Below are 8,639 nucleotides of genomic sequence, written 5' to 3' on the forward strand. Positions count from 1 at the left end.
TAGGAATATTGATTAATTAATTGTAATGAATTGAATGTTAGCATTTTATTTTATACATCAATGGAATAATTCTTCCAAAACTGGCTAGTTGACATGCATGGTGAATAATTATTCAACAGAACCACTTCCTAACAGAACCACTTCTAGATGGGTAATAGGCGAGCCATGCGCGTTTACTACAGCATCTAACACGACGTATGTCTTCTATATTTCACATCTTAAGTTGATTCATTTGTAGCAGAGACATAATGATAAAGGAGCAGTCCGACCATTCATTCGTTTCTACATTGTGGCATAAAGGCATCCTGTCCTGTAGGTGGCGACAGTGTGGGGAGGAACCAACGTGGCTGACTTGGAAGGCAACCGAATTTCTCCAGAAAATGAATAAAGGTCGACGTGACCACGGTAGTGTTGTTTTATGGAATTTTTTTAAATAGTGAAATAAACGTCTCTGGTGAACATTTTACACCTGAAACTAGCAACAATTGTTTCAAAGATCACGTTCGTTTTTTTTATACACCAATTTATTTACCATAAATCTAAGCAAAACTGAAAAAGCGTCTCTGCGTTCTCAAACCATTGATTTTTTTTCATATGGGATTTATATATCAATTTCAAATAAGGTCTGTGTTTCTTGTAGGCTTACACCACCACACAGTTTTGATAATTGTAAATTACTATTAAGGTGCCAAAAAGACACGTTCAGAAAAGCCATTCGTTCGCTAACGACCCATCACTCTACACAGGTTGAGCCCTTACAGGTGCACGTGCTTAATGTTGCCGCAATCTCTGTTTTGACCAGTAACCCACTTTGAAAGGCGGTGACCAATGTTGGTCGACGTCTTGACAGAAGTGATAATCTGATTGTATGTCATCCGGAAGAGAAAATGGACGCACTCATCCTGGTATTGTACCTTTCTCGTAACCTGTATTTCTTGCAATATATTTTGAAATCGGTGATTAAACATGTCATTCATATTTATATAGCAGTACACCGTTCAGCTAGCTAGTTTACAATATTAGTAGCAGTAACACTCAAAGATAGTATTGTATAAAGATATACCAATTGTACTTCTCCCATAGAAATTCCCTCTTACTCTTGTAAGCAGTAAGTGGTGACGTAACAAGGACATGCGCAGTAAAAAAAACGAATCCATGTTTTAAGGTTGTGTGCCTTCACCGTATATTGGAACGCCCACCTGGCGGGCAAAACTATTGTCCAATCCTAATGTCCCCCCTAAACACTAAGCCCTGAACCCTCAAAGACTTAACTGACGTCACCTGGTAAGAGTGTAAGAGGCTGCAAGGGCTCGAAATGCTATAAATCACAGGTGTCAAACCGGTTCCACGGAGGGCCGAGTGTCTGCAGGTTTTCGCTCTCACCTTGTACCTGATTGATTAATGAGTTCACTACCTTGACGACGGACGACGCTGAAACAAGTTGCACACTATTGTGGGTTTGGGAAATTTTATTTTACATGTTTTACTTTCTTCGCGTCCAAGCCACTTAACCTTTTCACGCGTAAGTTTCAAATATGCCTTAACCATTTCACACGTGAGTTTCAAATATGGCTTAACGGCCCCAGCGTGAGTTTTTTTGCACGTTTTTTCAGTACTCAGAATTCCAGAATGTGATTATGACGTCACAATAAAGCTTCCCCAAAACACCACGCTGCTTACTAGTTATGCATCTAATTTTTTTTTTTTTATTTCAATTATATTAGATAACCACTACCGATAGTAACTGTTAAAAATGTATATTGAATAATTATCGACCAATCTTAAAAATGCTGTACTTTTTCTAAAGATCGCGGCGCAAAAAATACGGACGCTTCATTTGTTGTATCAATAAAACGCCATCAGGCAATAGGTGGTGTGTAAATATTTTTTTGACGTAATTATTCGGAAGCTCGCAAAAGTTTGACAAATTATGAATTCCGATTCTTGCATTTAGTATTGAACAAATACGATCAGTGAAAAAATAGCGTTTTGAAAATTACGTTGGGCTTTTTTCTCCAGAACAATTATTGATGGGGACAACAAAAGTTAGTGCTGTAATACTGTTTTAGTTAGCACCATTGGTTCGCTACTATATCTGCCAATTGATTCATGTGAACCCTACCAACATAAAAATAAATTGACTGGATTAACCCCACATTAGCTACGTGCATTGAGTGCCGTTCAGAAGGTTGACTTGAACAGTCACCTTTTCAGGTATGGAACACTACATACATTGCAAGCTTCTCTCATTGACTCGAATTCAAAGAGCTGCGGAACTGTAGCTAGCTAGCAAACGTCAGCTAATTGCTAGCTAACAAAGTGTGACCTGTAATTCAGTGTAGAGAAAATGAAGACTGGTGACAGTTCGAAATTTGTCTTATTGTATTGAGCGAACATATCCTTTGTTTGAACTAGTTACTGAAAGTCAGCCACCAACAACAGATTCCTACACACGCAGTGTTGTTATCTGCATAATGTCACTGCTGAGTACTGTATCAAACAATTGTGAGGCAAATGGTGGTGGATCGCGTGTTCTATAAATATTATAGAAATTACATAGTTATTTTTACAGTGATATATTGGGAAGGGACAAATCGTAGTTTTCCCAGGATGGTAAATGTGTCCGAAAGACTGGAAAATGTAAATTACCATCAGGTTTCAGATACTCACCTTTTTTATCTTTGGTTGATGAAAAAGCATCGAGGCGCCCACAAAAGGCTAACGTAACTTCGAGAAAGTTTTTACACAATGATTCTGACCGGTTGTCAGCTCTTCCAGGAAATGGTAAGATGCTCTACAGTAGACTCTAATATCATTCGTTTTTGTGTATTATGTTTATTTTAGAAAAATATAACTGCTCTTGGTACTAAGTAATCTTTCTTGTACTACAATGAGGAAATAAAGTTATAAACACTGAGATTAATGTGAGTAAATAAAAGCGCGGTCTGACCAGCCATTGTTACAACTCGTACCTAGATGTTCTAATTGTGCGTTTTAAACAATACGTTCTTATCACACCGGTCGTACGCTACAGGGACCACTCTAGCGTGACCACACTGGTGTGATCGTACAAGCTCTGCTTGTGTCGAAAAGCATCAAAACACCTGCCTGACTAATATATAATTATGATACATTGCGTCATAACATCAGATTCTTATTTGTAGGTCTGTCAGTTGCCATGTATGCATGAGTGTGGTTTAATTCTTTCAAACGCTGCCATTCTTTCTATAAAGTCGTTTAAATAAGTTTGCCACTTTCACTTGGTTGTAGTAATGACAGTGTCCGTTGTCTGCTTTGATCTACTTTGTTGCACATCCTGTGTTTGAAACTTTTGGCTGTGTAGCTTGGCTGTGATGATGTCAGATCAAAATCTCCCTTGATTTTTTGTAGCTTAGGCCACTCTGTGTTTTATGGCAAATACTCAGCAGAGTTATTACCACAGAATGAGACATGTCACTGGCTTGATTTCTTACACTGGGAGTGGTAGGACAAGTGGAAGAGGACCGTCTGCATATTGCCCCTACCCTGACCAAATTTGTTTTAGCATTTGTCGCTTTGCGGCAACCCATCAGCGTGACTCGGAAATTATAGACAACCAACCAACGTATAGATCAGTGGCATCATGACATGATCAGAGCTCTGTCTCTGCCAAGCACCATTTTTCTTTTTTGTATACGTGACTTACATTCTTACAGTAGAGAGGACATTTGCTTTAATATTCATTTCCTTTTTTTGTACTGTTCTGCCATGGAAATGAACCCTTATCGCTGCTGTTGCTCCACTGAGTACGTGTGACCCTTGTCATTCAAGCTTTTTGACATAATTTTCTTTCAATCAGGAACCAACTCTGTACACAGTGAAAGCTGTCCTCATCCTTGACAATGATGGGGAAGACTCTACGCAAAGGTATCTAATAATCATGAGTGAAGTGGCCCCCACTGGCTGTGTGCGGCATGACAATACAGTACACAGTTACAGTGTAAGCTAAGCAGTTTTGTGACCTTTTACATTCAACAGACTGGCAGGGTAACAAATGATCTGTATGTTGAAACTGTCAACAGCTACTGACTGTTTCATTTCTACCTGGTTTGATACTGTGTCATTTGATTTGATCTTAATGCATTACTCTGTAAGGTCCACTGGTATTTCATTATTTTCTTATTTGTTTAATGATTAAATCATTTTTTTAAATTTGTATTCTTTGAAATGCAACCCATTTAAGAAATGTGCGCTGTAAGTTTGATTTACTTTGACTAAAATGTAATCTCCATTTTACTTCTGCCCTACAGTACTATGATGAATCATTTCCAGCTGTCAAAGAGCAGAAAGCATTTGAGAAAAACATATTCAGCAAGATACCCCGCACTGACATTCAGATGTTGTCAAACTATTTAAATTAATTATGTGCACATCAGTTTACAGTAGGGTCCAAGAAGCACCAATGTCAACAAGAGGTCGTAACATTAACTAAACTTCCTTACCCAGGTGAGATTTCGCTCCTAGAAGGTCTTACCGTGATCTCCAAAAGTAATATTGACCTTTTATGTTATTGTCAGTTTACATGAAAAGGAGGTAGGCTGTTAGGCATCCTAACAAAACACAGTGAAAATAAGGTAGGCTGGTAGGCATGCTAACAAAACACAATGAAAATAAGGTAGGCTGGTAGGCATGCTAACAAAACACAGGCAACATTGTTTCTATGAAGTGCCCTCCCAACATACAATACAGTGTACAATGGGTACATTCATTCATTTATTTGTTTGCACTGGTTCTGCTAAGTAACATTCTGACCAGAGGTCAACAACAGTTCATTGATCTGGAGTTGCTCCCTCTCTTTCACTTTTACAGGGGGATGATGTTCCTCTAATAGACTGTTTCTCATGTAATTATGATGATTTATTTATTACTTTTGCAACACTGGCATTGTATCACGTTTATTTGATTGTAATGTGATTTAGATATTAGTAATTGACATGGTTCAGGGCTGACTGGGTGGTTTTTCAGACTGACATACCTTTTGTGCTTACCAGCTCTTTTTATCCTTAAGAAGCCTTACATGTTTTGTTGGCTATTTAAAAAAAAAAAATTCTCTCCAGCAGCATTTGAGTTGACTACATTAGCTTTATTGTATTGAAAAGGGAGGAGAACAGGGGGAGAGTTCCCCTTGTAGTGCTAACAAGGCTCTGCTGTTAGCCAAGTGGTGTTTCTCCACACTTGTCAGGCTGCCTGAGTGCGGTGCTGATGGATGCTCTGATCTCGGAGGTGTTTTACTGGCTGCAGGTGTCTCACCATCCCACTCTGTCCATTAATCCTCATCACCAACCCTCACTTGCGCTGTTCATAATGGTTCCTGAGAGCCTTTAAAATGATTCACTGACGTATCGTAATAGTATTACTGTTGTCACCGCAACACCACTCTTCCCCCAAATATCAGTAAGGAGGCTTCCTTCTTCCTTCATTTTCATCTGCTAGATGCCCTCCATTATCACTTGGTAAAGATGAGCATTAAAAAATATATGAAAAGAATGTTGTCAGCTTAATGTTTATCTCAATATGAGAGGATTCTAACCTTTTGAGTGTAAGATGAAACTGGTTAAGAACAATCACAATTTTTACATTTCTTTTGCTCAATCTTACCAAGGGTGACAAGTATTCTGAAGGGCTCTGTAACTATGTAGTTGTCCTTCTTTATTTCTTTGTAATGGCTTTTATCTGCTTTTTCATTATTTTTTTTCCAGGTGCTAAAGTCTGCAAATGAACAGATTAAGTGGTCCTTACTGCGATAGCAGAGTTGTCTCTGCCATTAGAACCGTACTACCATCACATTCCTCTACCTGTATGTCTCAGAGATCATTTCACTGAAGTCTTCTGATTGAGCCAACAATCAGATCCAGCTTGGGACCCCACTGAAGCCTTTTCTATTTTCTGTTTCTTGATTATCCATCAATCTCACTAACTCTTATTGCCAAGGCAACAGGACATACTTATTTATTTATCACAAATCCAGTTATCCTTACTGTCTCTATTATAGTACCAATACATGTGACCTGAACATTTATGATTCACCTATTCCTCTGTGATTTTTAATGTTTATTTTGATTTTGTGGCATATGTGGTTTTGCAACTGTGTGCTGGCAGACACCTAACCCTAATTTAACCTAAATCTTACCTGAAGATAGCATGTCTGAGTACATCGCACAACATACAAATGAAACCTGCACATAACTTTGGTATATATTAGTATATATATATTAGTAAAAACAACAAAAGACCTGACCAATTTCAATTTGAAAAATGTGAAGCAATGCAGAAACTCCAATTGGACAACTACTCTTTCATGGCACTGTAACAAGGACTAAGAGCTGTAATTATGCACAATGCACTGCGGAGTGACTGGATATACTGCACTTAGCCATAGTGGATTGAAATATTTACCACAAACCCCTGAGGTGCCTTAGTGCAAATATAAACCAATCATCAATGCAATTATTATAGTAAATAAATGTATTTTCATAGCCATGCTATAAGGTCTCTTATAAACAAGGTGGTTTGAATACTGAATTCTAATTGTTCTAGTATATGAGACTGTATATCACATGAATATGTACATTTTCTCATCTGTGAGAACCTTTTTTATTTAAATCTGCTTGCATTTGATGAAATTCTCTTTTTTATTGTAGCCTCATTTGGATGTGAAGCTATCATTTGCCACAGGAGGGCAGATGCTGCAGTTACCAATAAAATAATGCCACCTTCTGGGAGACAAAGCAAATGCAGTGCACTTGCATTTAGAGAAAACATACAGTTGGTTTGCATAACTGTTATACCCCCAATTACTTTTGCACATTGTTTGTAGTGTTACAGTCTGAAACTAAAATTTATTTAATTTATTTGATTACATTTTCAGCTAGGACACACTTAAGCTGTGATGCAGACAGTGGCCTTCAAAAGTCACAATTTGTTGAATAGAGTCCCCAGATTATGGCAGAGGACAAACAACCACATATGAAAACTAAAGAGCTTTCAAAACAAGTCCAGGAGAAAAGCAGAGGTTAAAAAATGTCCCAGACCTTGAAGGTAGAATGAATTGTCCTAATGTAAATTATTACTCTTACTGCTCCACAAAGCTCGGTACATGTAGGGGTGACACTGAGAAAACCATTAGTGAAAATCTCATAAAATCCTGGAAGATCTGGATGTTGCTATGAGGCATGTGGAATACACAGAAAAGATGTGGCAATAGATTCTCTGTTTAGACAAACATTTAACTATTTGGGCCAAAATGAGGAAAAAAAACCGTTTGCAAAGCCAACTCTGCTCATCTTGGTGAGAACAATATTGCCACTGAAAAGCATGCTGGTGGAAACATCATTCTATTGGGATGATTTTCCTCAGACGGACTGGAAAACTTGTCAGGATTGAGGGCAAAGGGACCATCCTAGAAGAAAACCTGCATCAGTCTGCAAGAGACCTTGAGGAGTTTTTCAAAGGAGGGCAGAAAGTGAAGGAATCAGATGTGCAAAGACACTAGACACATACCCTTATCCAACTGACATATTTACATGTATTTTACATCCAATGACAATTGATTTCATAGACAATATTTTGCCACTTCCAAGCATTTTGGATATGGTTTTCCTTCAAGAGAGTGGATCCCAATTTTATACATTTATCTCCAGATTGTATCAAAACAAAATGTAAAAAAATTATAATAAGTATTTAGGGGACTGGATTCTTACGCAACTCTAGCTCTTTTTCTCACATACAAATTAGGCTATGGTAGATGTATTATTTTAAAAAGATTCAGGGACGACACATTTTGGAGTTGGTTCTATTAACGTCAAAAAGGAGTGACAGAAATGTGTTAAGGCTACAGTTAACCTGCTGGCGGCAGTGGCGCCCCTAACTTTCCTGAGTCCATCCCGCAAGGTGGGAGCTCGAGGCACCTCCCCCAAAACCCTTTTAAAATGTATCTATATCTGTTAGCATATACCACTGCCTCCTACGTCAATAGACTGATGGCTATCTTTACATATTCAGTAATAGAAAAGAGTTTGAACTACAAAAGCACAATTGCGTCAGCACAATTGACAATCAGCATTATACTACAGCATATTGAGCATTGTTCAACACCCTGGACCCAGGCAGTGATGTCACACACTGTTCATTTTGGCACCCGTTTTTTGATTCCATCTAGTTTTAGTCATTTTGACTAAAAGGTCTTTCAGTTTAAGACACATTTATTTCATTTGAATAATGACTTTGTCTAATTATTGTCAAAGTGACAAAAACAGTGAGCCATTTTAGTCAAAAAAGTGCCTTTATGTTGTAGTCACATTTAATTACTGTATAGTATCCTAAACATATCACCATCTCAAATAAGGCCAATGGAACATATCATTATGTTTTGCGTACAATGTTGATATTGCCTACAATTAGGCCTGTTTATTAAAATTGGAAATATCGGTTTGAAATGTAAGAATGAGAACAGAAGATTAAAAAATGTTTTGAGAGTCAACAGATTAGGGAATACCCACGTCTCCAGGCACCACACCACGGTCTTTGCCTGTGCGTATATGTTGTGATGATGCACTTTCAGAAGTCTTTTGATCACGTCTGAAAGCACATCATAAAAAAAA

At 37.9% G+C, this 8,639-nt stretch overlaps 1 long non-coding RNA gene across 7 annotated transcripts; it reads left to right on the top strand.

The window, feature by feature from the left end:
- The first annotated feature begins 13 nt into the window (after window positions 1-13).
- LOC105016982 lies at window positions 14-6,664 on the top strand. 7 transcript variants are annotated; one of them, XR_004574644.1, is made up of 4 exons: window positions 2,265-3,979; window positions 4,290-4,485; window positions 4,849-4,882; window positions 5,739-6,664. It is a non-coding gene; the product is annotated as an uncharacterized LOC105016982 (long non-coding RNA). The 7 variants fall into 7 exon arrangements; XR_004574645.1 differs by lacking the exon at window positions 5,739-6,664 and adding an exon at window positions 14-905 and having other exon boundaries at window positions 3,839-3,906; window positions 4,290-5,497; XR_002198086.2 differs by lacking the exon at window positions 5,739-6,664 and adding an exon at window positions 917-1,453 and having other exon boundaries at window positions 3,839-3,979; window positions 4,290-5,497.
- The last annotated feature ends 1,975 nt before the right edge of the window (window positions 6,665-8,639 follow it).

The sequence above is a fragment of the Esox lucius genome, chromosome 17 (genome assembly GCF_011004845.1).
Source record: "Esox lucius isolate fEsoLuc1 chromosome 17, fEsoLuc1.pri, whole genome shotgun sequence".
Lineage (NCBI taxonomy): Eukaryota > Metazoa > Chordata > Actinopteri > Esociformes > Esocidae > Esox > Esox lucius.